A 22,529-nucleotide genomic window follows, 5' to 3' on the forward strand; every position below is an offset into this window, starting at 1 on the left:
CTCATAAGGTGTGAAGCCGGTGGTGGTCTTCCAGGTTGTGTTGTAAGCCCATGTGGCCTCAACCAGGCGATCTGCCCAGTCCTTTCTGCTGCTGCTCACCACCTTAGTCAAGATCCCTTCTAATGCTCTATTGGTGACTTCCACCTGCCCATTTGCTTGAGGGTGATAGGGGGTGGAAGTCCTATGCTTGATCTTGTGATGAGCTAGTAGGTCTTCAACTAGGTTGGATGTGAACTGGCTCCCTTGATCGGTGACCAGCTCTCTTGGGTAGCCAAACTTGTAGAAGATGTTTTCTCTTAAGAACTCGACCACCTTCTCTTCTGTTGCTGCTTTGATTGCTTTAGTCTCTGCCCACTTTGTCAGGTATTCAGTACACACAATGATGTAGGACCTTTGCCTCGAAGGAGGGTTGATTGGACCCACAAAGTCCATACCCCACTTCTCAAATGGCTCAAGAGTCACTTGAGGTTGGAGAGGAATCTCATCCCTTTGAGTCGGTTTCCCCATTCTTTGGCATTGGTCACATTGGCTGATATATCTTCTGACATCTTGATGAAGTGTGGGCCAATAGTAGCCTGCCTGCAGGATTTTGAAGGCAGTCCTCTTTGCTGCAAAATGTCCTCCACAAGGCCCATCATGACAGGTGAGGAGGATATCAAAGACTTCCTCCTCCCTTACACAATGCCTTAAGATCTGATCGGGGCCAAGCTTGAACAGATTGCCCCCGATCCAAGTAAATGAGGCACTTTTTCTGATGATTCTGCTCTTCTCTCTTGAAGATAGGTGCAGAGGGAACTGTGCTGAAACAAGGTAGTTTTCTATATCAGCAAACCATGGAGAGAGTGTTGAGATATCAAACAGATGTTCATCGGGCATCTGGTCATCCACTGTCCCATCCTCATCTACAGACAAATCCAATCTAGATAAAAAGTCAGCAAACATTTTCTTTGCCTGGTTTGTCAACAATAGTCAAATCAAACTGCTGCAACAAAAGTAACCATCTAATAATCCGAGCATTCACATCTGGTTTATTCATTAAATATCTAATTGCAGCATGGTCTGTATGTACAAATGTTTGGTAGCCAGTGATATAATGTCGGAACTTGTTCAGTGCATGGACCACAGCCAAAAACTCTTTCTCAGTTACAGTGTAATTCAGTTCAGCTTTGGACAAGTTTTTGCTAACAAAGTAAATGGCATATGGAAGTTTTTGTTCAACTTGTCCTAAAGCTGCACCTATGGCTTTGTTCGAGGCATCAGTGTGGATGTGGAAAGGTAGGGCCCAGTTTGGACCTCTCAAGATTGGGGCTGACACCAACTTGTCCTTCAATTCATTCAAATCCCTCTGACAATCGTCAGTCCATTTAAACTCCACATCTTTTGCCAACAGGCCAAACAATGGCGAGGCTAGCTTGCTGAAGTCTTTAATGAATCTCCTGTAATACCCTACTAATCCTAAGAAACTCCGAACATCCCTTACCTTTTGAGGAGGTGGAACCTTCTTGATGAGAGCAATTTTGTTAGGATCCACCTGTAACCCTTGGCAAGAAATGGTATGGCCTAGCACGGTCCCTTCAGTCATCAGGAATTCACATTTTTCAGGACTAAGGGACAGGTTCAGCTCAATGCATTTGGTTAGGACTTTTCCCAGATTGGACAATGCTTCCTGGAAGTTGGCCCCATAAGGAGTGAAGTCATCCATATAGATTTCCACTGCATCATGGACCAACTCCGAGAAGATGCTCAAGACAGCTCTCTGGAAGGTAGCAAGAGCATTGCATAGCCCAAAGGGAAGGACTCGGTAGGCAAAGGTACCCCAAGGACAAGTGAAGGTGGTCTTATCTTGGTCTTCCGGGCTGATTTGGATTTGGTTGTACCCGCTAAACCCATCCAGGAAAGAGAAGAACTTCTTTCCTGCCAGTCCATCCAACACTTGATCTATGAAAGGTAGAGGGAAATGGTCTTTCTTGGTAGATTTTTTCAGTTCTCGGTAGTCCACACAGATTCTCCACTTTCCATTCTTCTTGGGAACCAACACCAGAGGGGACACCCATTCACTATCTGAGATGGGGTAAATGAATCCGGCGTCCAGCAGTTTTTGCAATTCTTCCTTGACAATGTCCTTAAGGGCTGGATTCATTCTCCTCTGAGGTTGCCTAACTGGCTTACAATCCTCTTTGATGTATATGTGATGGGTACAGACCGAAGGATGGACTCCTTTCATCTCCTTATAGCTCCAAGCAAAAGCATCTAGATGGCTGGCCAACAGGCTACACAGCTCCTTTTCCTGGGAAGGAGATAGGGAGGAGCTGATCTTTAACGTTCTCTCAGGGCCGAACTCCACATTCTTGACTCTGGGAGTGACAGGGTTGGTTGTACAAAGATCCACTAAGGTGCTGGCTTGGGCATCCTCCACCAATTTCTCTAAGGATAGTGCACTGGAAGGTGGATTCTGGATCAAGGTCTCAATCAAGTCATCCTTGGTTGGGGGGTCTCTTCTAGTGGTATCTAGGGTGCACAAAGGTGCTGAGTATACTTCATCCTCTTCTCCTTCCTCCAACCAAAGTGGTAAGTCATGATCTAAGGAAGGTTGGGCAGGAGGGTATAGGACTAGCTGCTTGGACATAGGACCATTTTTTATGGTCATATTTCTTGCACGACAACTTATGTAAGCATCTGCAGTGGCTAACCAAGGCCTTCCCAAAATAAGAGGATATCCAGTAAGCTTTGCCCTGGGTTGCAGAACCAAGAAATCTGCAGGGTATTCCCAAGAGTCGACAGAGACCAAGACATCCTCCACAATCCCTTCGAGAGTCACAATGGAGCGATCTGCTAGTTGCAGTACTGTCGAGGTCTTCCTCAAGGAACCCTGAAGATTGAGTTTGACATGGTATCCCTGGTCATCACATTAATGGCAGCCCCCAAATCAATCAAGGTGTGAGGTATGATGGTGCCATTGATGTGGACATCTACTACAGGACTCCCAGGATCTAGATACTTTGGGCAGATGACTTATCCTAACATAAGGTCAGACAGTTGTCCTAAGACATTGATGGTTGAAGCATCTCTCTTTCGCCTGCCTGGGTGTTTGAAACACTTTTCCTTAACCAGTTTGTTGTATATTGGCACATCCTTGATGGCTTGGAGAAGTGGTATTTTCACACACAACTGCTTGAGCTCACCCAGGAGCTCATCCTCCTCTCGGTTGGGTTGTGTGGTGGCTGTTAGTCTCTCAGGAAAGGGTGGAATAGCCTTTGGTTCACTTTCCTGTTTATCTTCCTCATCCTCTAGGGGAGGAGGTTGGCGATCCGGAAGAGTCTTTCCAGATCGAAGATTGATCTCCTGGATCTCCACAGCATAAGTAGGGCATGATGTTTCCCCAGTGTATACCTGCTGGGCCTGTCTATTGTTGGGGTTCGGGTTCGGTTGAGCAGATATTTGAGGTTGCCTTGGAGGAGCAGGAGGTAATGGTTGAGGTTGAACTGGTGGTGGAGGCAAAATGGTAGGAGGAGTGTTGTACTGGGGCCTCCACCCCGACTGAGGTGCATTCCACTGAGGCTGTGGCTGGGCATGTGAGTGATAGGAATGAGTAGTGGGTTGAGTAGGGTACTGAGGTGGGTAAGACCATGGAGGAGGCATAGACCAAGAAGGATGAGCAGGGGGACCCCAGGAAGGCATAGGAGTCGATTGGTTGGGGCTGTAATAAGCTTGGGGTGCCCCTTGCATCCCCTGCTGGTAAGGTCTGGGTCCTTGTGGCCTCCTTTGGTTGAGGAAATAGAGAGGTTCAGTGGGAGCTTCTGTCCCTTGGTACATGGCTTTAAGTCCAGGTAAGGTTGGACATTGGTTTGTGGGATGGTCCTCCTCACAAACGAAACACACTTCAACCGAATGCAATGGGCATTCGTTCTTAGGGTGTCTCCTTGTACATCTAGGGCAAAAGATAGCCAAAGCTCTCTCAGTTTCTTCCTTCTTCTGCTGGATCCTAAATGTGTCCAGTTGCATGGCAATGGTCTGTCTCACCTCACTCTTAAGATCTTCTAATTGATTTGCAAACTCATGTTTGGAGAAAGGGACACCAGTTGAGAGGAGGTTTCCTCTACCTCGTTTCCGAGCTGCCCTGGAGTGGTTTCTAAACACAGTCTTGATGTCCTCATAAGGCAGTTGGTAAATATCCCCCCCAGCTAACATGTGAAGGGTATCTAAGAGGTCTTCAGGGACTCCTCGGAGCAGGACCAACTTGAGGGATTCAGGGTCAAGTGTGCACCTGGCCCGCTTATAGCTAAGTTGGAACCTCTCCTCATAATCCTCTAAGGACTCATCATTTCCCATAGTCATCCAAAAGATTTCTCCCTTGGTTTCCTTGGACCTACAGTAGTCCCGGTACTTGGTATTGAAAGCTTGTTGCATCTGAGCCCAAGTAGTGATACTATTCCCAGGTAAGCCCATGAACCAGCGTAATGCTGCATCCTTAAGAGTTGAAGGGAAGAGTTTCAGCTTCTGCTCATCTTCAGTATAATCATAGGTTCTACAAAGGACAGCAAACTCAAACAGGAAGGTATCAGGATCTTCAGTAGTCAGTCCATGGAAGTGAGGTAAAGCAGAGGGGCTAATGTTCTTCATTTTCATCTCTCCATTGGTCTCTCGGATGGGGAAGGCACCTTCTATTCTCTCATCTTCTCCTCTATTGTCAGCCATAGCTTCAGATGGGATGGTCTCTAATTCTTCTTCTGCTATAGGATCTTCGTATATCTTAGGAGGTTCACCTATAGGTTCTTCTAGATCACTGTCACCGAAGAAGAGAGAAGGGTGACTCAGTGATGTGGTGGGGGTGTTGGGTAAGAATTTTCCTGTCTTATCTCGATTCCTACGAGGCATGAAATGGAAAGACTTTTTTTTTAATTGCTTTTGTTTTTCTTTGGTACCTGCAAAACTGAAACAGATTGATCTACAACTAACTATCTTACTGAAATAAAGATGCAGAATTAAATTGAAAGCAGGAAAGAACTAATCTACTTTGCTCAAATGAAATTGCAGGAATGGAAATGCTAGTCTACGCTTGCAGAATTGAAATACTAATCTACGCTTGCAAAATTGAAATTGCGGAATTGAAATGCTAATCTATGAAAGCAGGAAATGTCTATTCTACTTTTTCAGAATGGAAATGAAATAAACTACTTAGCAGAAGGCAAGAGTAAGAAAATAGAAGAAAAGCAACAATTACTAATACTCTGACGCTTCCCCGGCAACGGCGCCAAAAAGATGGTGGGCTCCAGTATTGTAGCAATAATGCTACAACTCCTGGGGCTTCCTTCTCTAATTTTATCAACCCGGTAGTTCGTAACAAACTTGGAAGCGACGGTGTTGTATGCACAAGTACTAGCTCTTGTCGCAGCTGTCACTTGGTCAGCTGGCACAAGTCCGCTAGGGCTCAAGCCAACTTCTATATGTTCTCAGAAGAAGCTTTCTAAATGATGAACGAGGACTATCTCAAAGGAAATTAACCTACTTTGCAAGAATGAACTGAAAGCCAACCAAACATGGAAACCCTTGTAAACCCTATTCTGACTAGCTTAATCCTTACAATGCAACGATGGGAATGTAACTCCTAAAAATGATGCCATTACTTCTAGTGATATGAGATGCATGAATTTAAACTATTTCTATTGCAGAGAACATTGTTTTTATATTTTTTCTTAGGTGGTTGGAGTTATTATGATTTTGTTTCTTATTGGGTTTTGACTGTGCATGGGTAGTTCGAAGGGAAGGAAGGCTTGGAAAAGGTCAGGAGGGCTAGGAGAGGTTCCATAGGATTCCTAACATCATTCCACAGAAGTCCACAACGTTCAGGTGCTTGGCAACCGAGTTGCAGGCTTCTACAGGATGTCTGCAGGGGATCCTACAGGAAGCTCGGGATTTCTACAGGAAGTCTGCTAACTTCTACAGGATGTTCTACAGTTGGAGTTTTGGGTGATGGAGGAGTCGAGGAGCTATATGGGTGGATAGGTAGGATGAAAAGGGAGCTTGTGATGGCTCAGGGGCAGAGAGGTAAGATGGAGAAAGAGTGGGTAAAGTTGGTGGGTGGATAGAAGGGTGGAAGCAATGAAAAGTCAAAAAGATGGAGCTACGTGAGAAGTAGAAGGGTTGGAAGGAAAACGAGCTGAACAGAGGATGAGTAGGTGACTTTAGGCGGGGTTGAGAAGAAGAAGAAGATAATAGAACAATGTTGCACAGTGTAAATGGAACAAATCCTCTATGTCTTGCACAAAACCGAGAATTCCATCAACCTATTCTAACTGTGTTATTTAACCAACGAACAACAATGTAAATTGTGGAGAGAAATCGTGCATGGTGTTGGAACGAAGAAGTATTGCTCAAGATCAGAATGCATGGACGGTTCTATGACGGAAATGACTGTGTTGCAGCTTGCATGAACATATAAGACTGCGTTTTTTTTTTGTGATTGGTACGGTCTACACCCCCAATCTCTAAACAGAGATGGCAGTGAGTGCACTATCAACCTTTTCTTGGAGCTCTCATGAATTCTAATCCTCCTACTCTAATCTAAACTGCTGACAGCACTTTAACCATAAACTAATCCTACTCAATCACATTAAAGAAATTAAATCAGCAAACTGTGTTTTCCAAATGCATGTCAAAACAAAGAAACAAAGTGTTGAAAGGAAAGACAAGTAACAATACAAAGAAAAGGAGGTCTATTGCTCTCAGGTTGGGCCCTAACCTGAGAGCTATAGCTCCTCTTAAGAACTCAGGATTGAATCCAAATCTGCCTGCCTTTATTAAAAGATCATAATCATGAGTCTAACATCATGCCAAAACTAGCTTACAAAAAACAAAAACCGAGCTGTAGCTCGTGCTTAGAAATTGCAACAGTAGTTCAAAAGTTCAAAAAGCTCCTATCAAAGGCTACGGCCTCAATATTTATACATGATGAGGATCAATCTGGCTTCTTCAATTAGTGGAGCTTGGCTGTCCAACTGAAAGTGAACTGTTGTTCCTGTAGAATCCGTTGGCTGCCTTTCAGCTCGGTGGGGATAGCTGTTGGAGCTCGGAGTTGGGGTGGAGATCACGAGGGAGGTCATTCAAGACTGTGGACAACCTCCCTATAAACCCGCAATGCCACCTTTGCTATCTCCTTGTCTCCATTTGCGTGGTCTTTGCTCCATTTAATGTCAAAAAACCTGAAATCATCATGTATTAGTCACATAGGAATAATGACTGCCCTTCTTCCTACAAATAACACGAATATACTAAGAAATGATGCATAAGTGATAAAAGATGAAGGGTTGAGCAAGGTAAGTAGGCCAAATGAGCCCAAATTGTTACCAAAAATTGGGGCTCATCACCACCCCATTTTATACAAGTTCCATGCAATTACGGAAAAATCTGTGGCCTTGAACACCAATTCCTTCTTCTCTTGCGTCATATATCCTTCAGGAGCTACACCCGTAAACAAGAATCAGATTATATTTGCAAAATTTTCATCTGCAATGTGCACATCAAAGGGTTGCGCATTAGGCAATCCTTCATCAAGACTTGTAGGTTCTTCGCCATTCTCAATCCGTGAAAGGTGATCGGGTCTAGCATTTAATCTTCCTGGCTTCACAATTACTACAAAGTCATACTCCTGAAATCACAGTAACCACCTACAAATTACCCCCCCCCCCCAACCAACACAGGCTTGTTGACCAAGTACTTCAAAGCTAAATGGTCTATATACATTTTGAAGTGTGCACCCAACAGATAATTCCTGAACTTCTAGAGCGCATATACCATCACCAACCCTTCGCGCTCTGTGGTTGAATAATTCTTCTCTGACTTAGACAGTTTTTTGCTCGCAAATTCAATCGGATGGTCAATATCCCCTGCACCTAGTTGGGTTAAAATTGCACCTAACACTATGAAGGAAGCATCCTCATGTACATGGAATTCTTTCTTCCAATTGGGGAACATTAGAATATTAATCATCATCGCAGTAGAATGCCGCATCTTTCTTCACTAATTTCTCCATGTGTGCGGTGATCTACACGTATGCCTTAATGAACTTTCTATAGTATCATGTATGGCCCAATTTTGTGAGCAACTGTTTTACATTACTTGGGGGCTCCAAATTGATAATCATTGCAATTTTAGTAGGGTCTACCATCAACCCTTGCTTACAAACAACGTGGCCCAAAAGTATCCCAAATGGTACACAAAATATACACTTCTTCATATTTAGAGAGATCTAATACTTCCTACAAGTATCTAGCATTAGGCAAATACTTGCAACATGTTTTTTAACTAACTCAAACACCATCCTATCATCAAAGTAGACCTCCAATAAATGTTGCGACTACCACCTTAGAAAAGATCGCAGGGGCATTCTTTCCTCCTCATAGTAATCTTGGATTGGTTTAGTATACCATACACCCTTTACTGGATCCAATGGAAAAATGACTCTTAGTTCCTTCTTCTCAAATGTCATGTTGCGCTTCTTCAATTTGATGACTACATTCATATCAAATGTCTAATCGATTCCAAGCAGCGCCAGGTAGGGATTACTATTATCCACTATTTAGATTACCTCAAAATCAATTATAGTGTGTGCCCCTTCAATTTTGATAGTTACTCCATGTAGTCATCCCATAGGAATAATATTTTGTTGGTTTTCCATTCGCAGCTGGAATGGGGACCAATCTAACGTTGGTTTTCCCATTCTTTCCCAAGTCTGTTTAGGCAAAACATTCATATCTGATCCAAAATCTAGGATCACCTAGTCCATTTCAAATTCTCCAACTTTTGCAGTCAATCTCATCTCCCGACCAGTCATTTTCTTACTTTTTTCTACTTTATGCATTTTGCGTTGTTCAGTCAGTGGATTAACCTTGCTAGCGCAATTGTCTATTAACTATTGCAATCCCTCTACTGCTTTCTGGTCCCTTGAGAGCTTCATGCAGGTTTGAAGGAAGGATTTTAATATTGAGGGATCTGTTTCATGCACAGTAATGACCTCTTCAGGCTTCTCTGTTCGTGCATTCTAATTCTTTGATGTGGAAGCCCTCGAATCCACCAAGCTCTTCTTCACCTCCATAAATGTTTCTTTTTCCTAATGCAAATAAAATTCAATATCTTGGTCAGTAGCCTTTTGCACCAACGGATTCTCTTATGGTTGTTTCCCTACAACTTTATCTTCCCTAGTATCTATGCCACTTCGCGTAACTATATTAACGTTGGGGCCATCCTTGCATGGCTCTAACCTCGTCATCTCGATGTTCTGAGTGGGATGTTCGTTCTTCTTCTCTTGCATCTTTGTAATCAGTATAGAACAATCTTCTATTATAAGGTCAAATTGTCGACAATACTAACAAGAGGGTGTGTCAGGTTTTGACAATCTCGGGCATTGTGGCCTAGTTCCCCACAATTGTAACAAATAATTTGTCTGCAACCTCTTCGATCTCCTCCCCCTCGTCCTCTTCCTCATCCCTGGAATCATTCGCGCATTGCAGGTGCAACTTGATCTTGCTGTGAACGAGTCTCAGTTTGTACTCTATATGTCAGAGTTCTGTCTATCATTAACTCATAGCTTCGGAAATTGTGCTCATCATGGTGTGCATACTTACAAAAATCGCAGAATAGTTGTTCAAGAGTCTAAATGAAATTTTGCAACAAATGGCAATTGTCAATTGAGTGTTTCCTATTATTTGGCACATAACGCATGAGGGCATGACACCGTTACTTGGTCCAGCAAAAGTTTCTGGCTTCAAGGGGTTAGGACCTCCCCTAATTTAATAGTTGTGATATATCAGGAAATGATCCTTGTCACGACCATCTCCTTTGCACTTTTGGCACCATACTTTAGAATGGGTCTCAATTTTGACCTCCTTTCCCTTTTTGAGATCCTGTAACTCCATATGCAAGCCAGCCAACTGCATATGAATCTGCTTCACTCCCAGATTTGTATCTTGAATAGGCAAAGCCGCCAACTTCATAGCAATTTCTAGTGCTTCAGCCTGCGATCCAAGCTTTTGTTGTGACAATTGTAATCTCAAATGAGGAAACAACGTAGCAATGTACCAATCCTTATGTTACTCATCCGAGATCTGTAGATTAGCCTATTGTAGTATACAGTTCAGCCTTTAATCAATATCCCATGCAAATTCATTCACCTTATGCTTAATTTATTTTACCTTGGTTACATCCTGGGCTTAATACTTTGTCTTTCTGAATTCATTATTCAGTGTATCTTTTATGTCTTTCAATGACGCCGTTGGATGAGTCATATTGTACTTAATATACCAATTCAGTGCCATATATTTCAATGTTGTGACCAACTACGCTTTCTTCAAATTGTCATTCACTATAGGCTGTGACTTCCACACAACATCTGCTACAAAATAAAAGTGATTAGGGTCTTATATCCCCTGACCCCTTAATATAGGCATCTTCACAGTGTTTGATATACTGAATAGCAGAGGTGGAGGTGGAGGCGTAGGTGTGTGAGGTGGAGGTGGAGTGGATGGATGTGGAATTCCTGTAGTACCCTGATCTATCGAATGCAATGCACCTCTAGGTGTCTTTGGACTATTGCTTTATTCTTCGCTATTGGATGCTCTCGATAGAGGACTGTACTCAACAAGTGTATCTAGATATTTTCTAAATTGTTTCTCACTTCGCATAACTCTCATCAAGTCTCTTCTAAACATCAATTTAATGGCATAACCCTTTCTCGCACAATAGCATTTTAATCCAGGTTTTTAGAGACTTCAAATACTTACTTCTTGGTCCTTTTAAAAAATAGCGTTCAGCTTTGCTATAACTGGCAGACGTATCAATCGTGAACTCAGTAATAAATCCACCTATAATACTATCGATCCAATAATTGAGAGCCTTCACAACCTTGTATTTTGATCCTTCCAGGCCCTTCACTAATTCTGGAGTCCACACAATAAGGTTATATAGCTTCTAGGTAGGTTGAACATCTGCTAATTTAGCAAACCATTTGTATAATTTGCACGAAAAAGAGAGAAAGAAAACTTTGTGTTCACCTGTATACAGATATCTTTGCAACCACTCTTCTTTTGATAGGTGCAAATTTCTGTTTTCTTGAGCTGCAAACTCATGTAGTTTCTGATCTATCCACTTCTCAATTTCCTTCTTAGTCACTATCCACTTATGCCACATCACACGTCCCTCAGATAGATCCCATTCTAGATAACGAAACCGTTTGTTAGCTTAAGGGGGCTTGGACCTAGGTTTGGAGTTAGCTGTGCTAACCAACAAAACCCTACACTATCGCCCCTTTCAACAACAACCCACGTACCACGGGCTGCAGTCTCTCCCGAGGCAGTATTGTGCGATGCTAGAATTAGGTTTCTACATCCAGAGGGCTATGTGATGTGTTTTCTGCAGATCTAGGGATTTATCTTGACCTTCGCAAACATTAACCCTTGAAACCTAGAACTTACAGTAATCAACAATTAACATATTTATGTCCTTCACCGATTGTGCTAAACATGTATAACATCATATAAATAAATAGATCTATGTCTTCGCGAATTTATTAAGTACTTTTCTTGATTAAATGAATTCAACAAATCATAAATACAGTAAATTCGGAGATAAAACAGTAATACGCAGATGCACATATAGTTCTTCAAAATAATTCTTTCTTCCGATTTAGATCTTCAAATATAGCTCTTTCTAACCCTCCGCACACAGCTGCAAGGGCCCGTCTACTTAGCTGCGGACTTACCAAGGTCTTTGCGCACACAGCTACAGGAGCCTTCCCCTTCGCCCAAATACAGAATAGATAAAATCATACTCCACTCATGCACTTCTCTTTTGCCCCCTTTTCTTATGACTCTTCTATGACTTCCTTTTATATTCTTCTTCATTACAATACCATGGTCTGTGAACCATGGGCAGGTCTCAAAACGACTTGACTTTAACAAACTAAGGGGATTTGACCTTCCTAAAGCCCCTTTAACTCCTATTGACCTACGCTACTCACGCTTCACTCCTCAAAATGAGGAGACTTTACAAAATCTTAATAAAATATAACCCTGGGGACTGTATTTTCCTATTTTGTATTTGGGAAAGTAAAATATAGGATTGTAAAGCGCTAGAGCTTAGGGTGTTGTTTGAAGCATTCGTGCAAGTTTATTAGTGAGTTACAACAGATGAGCCCTCATTAATTATAACTTGGTGGATTGGACCACCAAACCATCACATGGAATAGAGTGGAGGGTGAATGAAGCCAAGTTGTCTTTAAAAACACATTGATCTATAAGTTTGCCTTCAGGGAAGGCACCATCATAGTCTTCTCCATTCATAATATGGAAGCAGATTTTTCTTTATAAAGGCATGCCACCTAAAGAATGAAAACAACTAGTGGGTGCAGAAACAACATGCTTAGCTCAGGGTTGCGTGACAATGGTAGCGGTTGAAGAGTTCATCTCACATACCATTTTTACCAGTTTCTAAAGAATATAATCCTCAGTAACAAGGGAGCTTGCAGGGATTGTCCAACAGCTATATTATATTGATAAGAGACTTCCATTATTAGTATAATTATACCAAAGAAATGATTTCCAAAAAAATATGTCAATGATTGCTCTTCACAGCTAAAAAACACATTGTATTCAAGTCATTCATTTATTTTTATTTTGCTATCTATTGTTCATATTTCACATCAATGGCATTCCTCTACCACAATATGCATGGATTATGGTACCCATTTTCAATGATTATTCAACCTCAAAAATTGGAGTTCAAAGTCTCAACAAAATTTTATTAATAAAGGACACACATATGTAAACAATAATAATTAGCCTTGACAGTTAAATAAAGAAATTGTATGACATTCAATATAGTAGAATAAGGTAGACTGGTATAGCCAAGTTTTAGAATGATTATATACATCCTTTAAGATATACTCTATCCATATTATTCTTGGCCTCTAGGAAGCAATATAGGGTTCATGCCAAGCTTGTAACTAATGCATTCTGGTCCACCTCCTTTTGCAAGCAATGTGACTTCCACATATGCATAAGAGGCATTGCTCAATTGAAACTAACAATCTATTGGAGGCCGAACAACCTTTGAAGAGAACATTGAAATGGTTGATTGTCTTTGTGTCTATAAAGGATAAAAATGGTGACAATATAGACCAAGAAGTTGCATTTAATATAAAACCACTACAAGTGATCCTACATGTGCTTTTGAGCACTTCTCCTAATATGTGGAACCAACAATTGAAAGTTCACTAATCTTTAAGTATTTTCTCAACCTTAATCTTGAGAATGTATGGAAAAGATCATAATATCTGATTCCAAGTGGTAGGTGCTACCAATTCTATGGCATTCAAGGAATTTATTTTTCATACAAACTGAAACAATGTCAGTATCCTAGTGAAATGACAGTTTGGAAGTTTCAATTATCCAATATTGATATATTAGATGCCTTTTCGTGATATTAGCTAGTGAAATATGTGTGCTTATGATAGACTTAGATTGGAGTAATGTCTTCAACATGAAGGAAATTGGTTCTAAATTCTTGAAGACAAGACAAAACTATCTATCAGAAAAAATAGCCTTGGTATGTAGGTGTTACTTAGGCAAGATGTTATTCATGACAAATTATTTCAAGAAGCTTCTCACTTTGAAAAAGCAGCGAATACAACCTCAACAACCATTAGGTTGGAAATTTTCCACTGGATGTTATATGATTAATGCAATAGCTAATGGCATAGCTTGGATTGATAGAGGTGTGGATGTAAATTTTCAAAAGAAATCATGTGCCTAAGAAAGCAAGATCGAATCCCCCATTGTTTGATATGTGTTTGTCACTCACATTCCCTAATACAAACCTACCAAAACAACATCGCTATATCATCCAGTGGAGAGAATATTTCATGAGGGATAGAACATAACAACATTATGTTCTCCCACGTGGTAGTAAAGGACAATTTTTAGAGTTAATGGGCAATAATTATTCTAGTCCTATGCAAAATTGGATGGACAGATCATGTAGTAGCTTATGTCAACACCTACATGTGTTTGAACATTGATGGTACCGCTGATTTGTAGGTTTCCAAATTCTTGTTCAGCCCAACATTGATAGAGAATAGAGCCTACGAACAATGGAATTTTGATGTTTCATTATTTTGCATGATGACTAAGCATAAGGGAAGAAAGAATTGTATTGATGAAGTTCTAAGGTGGTTGCACTAGCTCACTGACTCAGGCAGCACCCTCATTTTTCACGTGCTACAATAGGGTAGGAAAGGAATAAAATCCTTTGAGTAGTAGTATAGTATGAATAAGCTCCCTTAATCACTAAATTAGATTTCATATTGTCATAAATAGATGATTTGTCTTTTGCTTTGTAAAAGACAAAATTATTTGGTGCTTTTACTAGATGTGCTGGCCATTCTCATATATACATGACAAAATTCAGAAACTCTCATGCACTCCCAAGAAGAGAACATCTCTAAGTTGGAGCCTGTGTTACCCCTTATTTTGGCATAGGGTTAATACTAGTGAATTATCAAGATTTAACAAATATTGATGCTCGGAGGTTAGATATAGAAATGTTAGCTATGTTGAAGGATCAACGTGTTAATGTCTTCTTCGTGATGAAGAATATGTTCACAATGGTTTTTGTGAGGAGTGATTGAAATTAACCATACAACACGGTGGGCTAATACCATGGCTTATCAATACCACATGCCCAAAAACCACCTCTCATTTCAATATATATATATATATATATATATATATATATATATGTATATGTTATATGTATATGTATGTTAATCTAATTTTATTACACTTTTTGACCAAAGACACTCTTCATTCCAATATGGAAGAGTTGTTGTAATGTCTTGTTAATAAAAATGAAAATAAAAATAAAAATTATTAATTACAACATTTTGACTTAGTGAAATTACATAAAAATAAGAATTAAACCAAAAAAATAAAATTTATAATTAAACCAATCTAGATCTATATCTCTCGAGATTCAAACTTTTCTTCAAATTTTACACTAAAAAAGTATGTTTACACATATAATCCTTTCAAGACTCAATAGATACAAAGTTAATAAAAATTTAAACTAATTTAATTATTAATTTCATAAACCGAAAATCCTAATGCTCATTTCTTTAACTTATACAAAATTCTATTATATATTTTATTTGACCATCATAATGCTTATTTGTTTAACCTATACAAAATTCTATTATATATTTTATTTGAAGAATCGAGAATCTCAGTGTAATCCATACATTATAAATTAGATTAATAAGTTAGATATCTCCTTTGAGACAATCTTATAAAGTTAATTAACCAGAATCTGTTAAATATAGACTATAGTCAAAAGCAGGCCACCGGTTAAATATAAAAGAATACACAGATACAAAGTAATAGTCAAACTTCATCGTTCTTTAAAAAACACAGATCCAAGAAGTTGTTGGAAATGCAATTTTCATAAAGTTGACGAAAAACACACAAATAAATTGTAAATGTCAATTAAAGAAAGCCAGTTGTTTCACGTAATTATCTCACCTGCAACAGTCAATGTTCTTCAATATTGAAAAGTCCAATTTCAAATAGGACACTGTTAAATATTTTCAGTATATTACTCATAATCAAGGAGGCACGTTGCAGGTATCGACTATTTCCCAGTTTTACATTCTCAAAGCAAAGTAATTAGTGTCCCTTATCTATAAAAGCCACCCTGCGTAGTGAGCTCATCCCACACTTCTTCTTTGTGTAATGAGTTTTGTTAGCAGTACTACACACCTACATGCGGACTCTTAGTTAGAGAATGGGACTACATGCAAGATTTTTTTGCATGATTTACTCCCTGATTTGCTCCTTCTTTAACTCTGAAACTCGTTAGTTCTTCTGCATGATTTACTCCTTGATTTGCTCCTTCTTTCACTCTACAATTGGCTAGTTCTCTCCAGAAGTTGTTGTAGGTGTTGAGCCTTCTCATTAATCAACACTATGGTACATTAGCTTGGGCTCTTCACCCAGTAGTGCTATATCATGAGCATTGTAACCTATTTTCTAATGAACCATTATTTTGTTCTTTTTATTTTCTTTTAGTATTTTTGCTCTAGAAAGCTGTGTGTTCAACCTTTACTAGCTAGATTCATCTATGCAGGTTTTATAACACATTTACATGGTATCAGAGCCCACAGGTTGCTAGATAAAAGGCGCAACAGTACTTTATTTTGCAGGTATTACAGCTTGGAGATTAAATATCGACATAAAAATGGAGTTTCCCAAAGCATCGATCCTAACACTATACAACTATCTTGAATGGAAGGACCAAATAGCTCGATACATTCGTCAAAAAAGGTTGTACAGGATTACCATGGTTGGAGAAGTGGAACCCACTTCAGCCATAGAGAAATCCAAGTACCTCAACCGTATGGATGAGGCCCACAGATCCATATGCATATGCATCTCTCCAGAGTTGCAGTTTTATATATCTGCCTACAATACTCCCAATGAGATTTGGAACAAGGTTGAATAACTCTACGGGAAAAAGGATGAGATGAAATGACATCTGTTTGAAGTGGAGCTACTATCATTAGATCCACGGAACTATGACAGAATTCAAGACTTCTTCACCAAATATAATGATCTATTGCTGCAACTCAAGGGTTGTGGAATTGACAAATACAAGGAGGAGAGTCATCAAATTCTCTCTATTATGTCAAAGCTCGGACCGGAATACTCCATCTTTGTGTCTACATTTCATTCAGTAAGGCTCGCAACATGTAAATCCTACACTATGCCTTCTGTTAGCCTCCTATACCAATAGGTTTCATATTTCATGATTGACTGTTGAAATGCCAAATATGTCATCTTTTTCATGCTGCAAAGGTTCCATATTTCCAAGAAAATCCAACAATTTTAAAAATGTAAAGAGGGTATGCCCTAAAAGAATAATCAAACAGAAAAAAGAGGAATGAATAGGCCAAGAAAAAAGTAAAAGAAATAAACCCCAAACAAAAGGCCATGAAAGTGTGCTATCTCAAATGCCACTACTATATTCCATTTTTGAAGAGTTTCACAGTTAAGGGAAGGGCAAACAGCTTAATCTTGGCTTCCCTAGGTTTAAATTTCTTGTTTTACAGATAGAGAATAAAAATCTGTCCAAATTGTTTAATCTTGGCAGATTATTAGATAGGTAGAGAAGCAAGGGTGCTCAACAGCTTAATCTGAGCCCCTGGAAGAAATAAGGGTAGATTTAGATAGGAGGATAGCCAAAAGAAAAGAAGAAAATCAGGGTTTGCTAGTCTAAGTGCACCCATCCAAAAAGAAGAAAAAATGTTGCGTAAGTAGGTAGGGTAGGCAGTTTTGAGGTTGCAGAATGAAGAATTGTGATCAATATTGTGTTTCAAAGTGTTAAATCTACTTATATCACAAATGCAAAGCAGTTTTCCCTTGGAGCAGCTCAAGTGAGGCATGACTAACTTCCCCTTCATCCTTTCCCCAAATCATTTGCTAATTTCCCCCAGAGATGTTAAGATCTGCTTAATATCACTCCAATTACTCATCATATTCCATAAACAGGTCATATTCATTATATAAGTCCTATTTTCCCTTTTAAAGCCTAAGATTTCTATGCTTAGCACTTTCTGATCAAAATTCATATTAATTTCTAACTCTATTATGTAAATCCCTCTTTATTTTCCCTTCCCATATTAAAAATATGATAAAAATCCCCTTTCTATAGATATCCCCTCCTTAGGTTGAAATATAACCATAAATATTGCTCTTGGGAATTACTAAGTTTACTTGAAACTTAGTAAGAGCCCTTATCACTTCATAGAATCCCTCTTCCAATGCAATTGGACCCCTTTCAATGCATTAAAACCTTCCTCTGATGCATAAAAACCCTCTTTCGACCTTGTTTACCCTTCTCTGATCAAAGAAATCCTTCTCTGATCACTTTGACCCTCTTCCGATCATTAAAACCCTATTTTGATCTAAAGTTCCCTCCTTTGATCTCGTTGGATCCCATCCAACGCGATATCCAAGTCGGAGGTCGCAAGTGTTGGCCCCTTTGTATTGTTACTTCCCCGATGGAAAACCCTCCAATGCGATTTCGCAATCGCGTATCGCAACATTCATATGCCCCCGTTTATGTCTCCAATCCATTTTCTCTGATGCGATATCGCTATCGCATCCGAAGCGATATTGCTATCACAATTCATTTCTTTTGAATTTCTCTCATTTCACCGCATTTTTGAGTTTTACCACAAAACTTAAGTTTTACTGCAAATCTTAAGTTTTCCGCAAATCCCATGTTTTATCGTTAATCCATGTTTTATCACAAAACACTGATTTACCGCAAATCACTGCATTTCCTCTTTATCGCAAATTCATCGCATTTTCGCAAATCGAAATTGCATATGCAAAGGCGCATGTCCCCTTCCCCTCCGCCGACACGATATTGCGATCGCGTGACCACCGTCCGATCAACTCCGCCCATCCAACGCCTCATATTATATCGCAAGCCTTCATCGCTCCTTTGTATCATCACTTATCCCCATATCGCATCGCTTACCGCTCTATGTAAAGCCTTTCCCCTTTCCACCCCCGATATGCGATCGTCAATGCGATATCGCTATTGTTATATCGCAAGTCATATATATATATATATATATATATATATAAGACTCTGCCCCCATGTCCCTTGCCGATGCGATATTGCGATCTTTCCTTTGCCGTTGGATCTGCCCTCACTAGATCCAATGGCCGGGATTTATTCTTTGCTACAGTGATCGCTCCCACCCGTTAATTCATCATTTCTCCCATTTATAGTGTTCTTTGCCTTATAAAGGGTGAAAAGGCTATTTCTTCATATTCTTCATTCGGCGCCTGCGTGCACTCCAAAGGCAAAGGAAGCCTGGTCATTCTTCATCTATTTTCACCTCCTCCATCCAGAAAAGCTCCAGACAATGAGCTTGCGGCCTCAAGCAAAGTTGCCTTCAAACAATCCTCCTCTTTTTGACATCATTCAGCACGGATAGACCTTCTAAGCCCACAGAAAGCAATAAATAAGACACGATAATAGCTATATTTTTCCATTCAGTGATAAAGCAAGGGCGATTCAGCGAAAAGTGTATCAGTGGAGCATTAAAGAGTATCAGTTAAAGCCAAAAGCAGATGAACATTTAAAAGGATCCAATAAGTCAAAGAGTATCAGTACAAATTTTAAAGCTATTAAAAGCTAATCAGATCAAAGTTAATGAGAAGCAGAGCCAACAAAAGAGCAGTGGATCAAAGATTAAAGAACAGTTATTGCAGATGGATAGCACATAGATAAAAAGGACGACTTTAAGCCATGTTTTGATGGAGCTGCCTCTAGCGCAACTCAAGATAGATATTTTTGCATTACTTGTAGTTTAAGTTAGGTTAATCCTAGATATTTTTCTCAGATCTTTTCTAAGATCTTGTTTGTACATAGTTTTTCTTATAAATACCACCCCAAACAATGTTTTAAGGGTTGGTTGGTTGATAAATCTCATTCTAGACTTGCGCTGTAAGCCTGAGAACTTTTCTGAACAAAGATGGCTGGAATGCTTTACTTTTCAGCTGTCTGGTGTGGATTTGATGGCAAAAGAACATACTACAGAATTCTCGTGCTACCTCATGGATCAATAAGTCTTTCTCACCTGTGTTTTTAGTTTATATGTTTACTATACCATCTACATGTCATATTCTAAATTGCAGAAAGAATAGCCCAGAATTTACTTTGATGTACTCTGTGTTCAATTTCTATGATTTTTCTATGTTTTTCTTCAAAATTAGCATAAGCAGTGAATACTTAATTGCTCTTGTTTCCATAGTTTTTGCATCTTGATTACATGCTAAGAAATCCTTAATTGCTTCTTGGTCATAATCATTCTCTTCGCTCTGTTAGCATAGTGAAAGATACTTAATTGCCTTGCATTCCCTGACCTCCATTTCATCCTATTTCAGCTTGAAAATTGTTCCATGTTTAGCTATCTTGCTATGTATTCCTCTCTTTCACCAAAGAAAACACACCCAGTAGCTCATATTCACTGACTCCATGCCCAATGGTCTGAACTTCTCACTTTGCATGCCAACTCTGTTTGAAACATCATCCATCCCACCAAACTTAAAACAAACTTTGTATACCATAACTAGCCTAAAATCACCCCAAAACAAAGCTAAATTATAAGGAGAGAGCCCTCTCTGATTGCAAGTAGGCTAGGACCTGTAATCCAAAGATTGGTTTGTGGTTACCTTGGTCGTATCCCGTTGGAGCAAGGGGACAACCTGAGTGATAACATCATTGGCGACTCCACTGGGGAAGAACGAATTTTTCCAAAATTTTCTTTCTAACCCATATATTCCCAGAAAATACCAAAAAACAAGTTCAGAAGCTGGCTCCGAAGAAGAAAACTCGATATACCAGATCTAATCCAGATCCAGATACCCCAGCTATTTTTTAGAATCCTAATGTAATCCCAAGAAACCTTAGGAAACAAGAGCGAAAAGAAGATTTTGTTGATTCAAGTCCTGATACAGTTCAACAAAGCTATATTCCAACCCCTGCTAAAGTTTCATTCCATCCTCACACTGTTGTTTCTCCTAGTTCCTCATCCACCTCTCAAAGCACGTTTTCCACTCCTCCATTCACTGCACATACTCCTATTATCCCCGTTGTTCCAGTCGTTCCATTTCTTCCAGTTGTTCCATTTGTCCCAGTAAATATGGCTAACAGATATGCACCTTTACAGTTACCTGCAAATCCAGGGGCTATGCCTCAGGATTATCAAACCAAAATCACTTATTTTGATGGTACTGGTTCTTACACAGCCCTGCAACATACCAAGAAAATGCAAGATTATTTTGAGAACTATGAAATAGATGATGATGGAGTAAGAATGAAGATTTTTGTCCAAATTTTAATAGGAGATGTCAGGCCTTGGTTTAGAGCTCTTCCTGCAAATTCTATCGCTGACCCAGAGGCCATTTACCAAACTTTTCTTAACAGATGGGAGAAAAACAAAGATCCACTGCACATTCTATCTGAGTATGACACTATTAAAAGAGGCCCACAAGAAGCTGTCTTAGACTATTGTGCTAGGTTCAATAATGTTTACAATGCTATTCCACAAAACCTTAGACCTCCACCTAATCTAGCTTTATACAAATTCCCTGATGGATTTGATTCAGACATGGCATATCAATAGAGATAAAGAGCCCCTCAAACCTTAGCAAACATGCAAAATATATCTGTTAGTGTAGAATCAAACCTCATCGCTAAACGAAATAGAGCTAAAGCTGAGAGAAGAACTACTTTTAAAGAAGAACCTTTAGCCTTAGATCAAAAACTGGATGCAATCATCAATCGCATGCACAGACTTGGAGATAGAGTAGAAAATGTTGAAATAAAATCATCATGGGATGGACAACAAAGTAATACTATCAGAAACCCAAATTTTAGGAAAAATCAAAACCCAAATGTTGGAAGGGCTAGCCCAGACCAGGATATCAGACCTCCTTTCCAAGAAAACTATGTTGAAACATCAACATGTATTGAACCAACAGAGGACACTCATATCAACTTGATGGGTTTGAACGGTGAGCAACAATTTTTTCTAACCCAAGATGACCATGATATCAATCATTTCCAAACCAAGTCCAGAGAGTCATTTGACTTTAGAGAAGGCTATGATACAACAGTATATGAGGTTCATAAGCAATACAAGTTGAGAAGTAGAACCATAGATGTGCCTCAACCTATCAAACCAAAGGATACTAAACAGCCTAAGAAGATAAAAGACAAGGCAATCCTCACAGAACCTTCTAATAAAACAAGCCCAAACCTAAAAGAAGTGACTGTAGAAGATGTAACAGATGTACAGGCCTCTAAGAACCAGCCATTCGTATCCTATTCCTCAAAAGAGAATTCAAACAGCACTCCTGAAAACATTTCCGAAACAAAAGAAGCCCATAACAACACTCAAGATCAAGAGAAAATCACTAAAAATGTAGTTGAAAAAGGAAAATCTGCTAATCACAGCACTAAAACCCAATCAGAGAAACCCTTTGATTTAGAAGCAGAAATTGGAAAATTAAAGTTATTTATTCCTCTCTTTGAGCTTGCTAAACATGATGTATACAGGCAGCAAATCAAAAGGTCGCTGCAGATCCCAGAGAATAGGGATGATGTTAATGTCTTAGATGATCAACCTGAGTTACTTTTTGGTCCAGAAGTCGATGGTAAAACAACAAATGGAGGTGTTCTACCCTTTTATGTCAGTTTACACATTCATGACAAAGTGTTGCACAATGCAATGTTTGATTTAGGAGCCTCCCACAACCTAATGCCCAAATCTGTAATGGTGAAACTAAACTTAGATATCACTAGACCATACAAAGATTTGTTTTCATTTGATTCCAGTCAAGTCAAGTGTTTAGGCCTAATCAAAGACTTGTGTGTCCTTAGTCCAATACCCAAACAAAACAATC

Source organism: Pinus tabuliformis, chromosome 7 (assembly GCF_031772625.1).
Source record: "Pinus tabuliformis cultivar Carrire ecotype Pingquan chromosome 7, CPIR1, whole genome shotgun sequence".
Lineage (NCBI taxonomy): Eukaryota > Viridiplantae > Streptophyta > Pinopsida > Pinales > Pinaceae > Pinus > Pinus tabuliformis.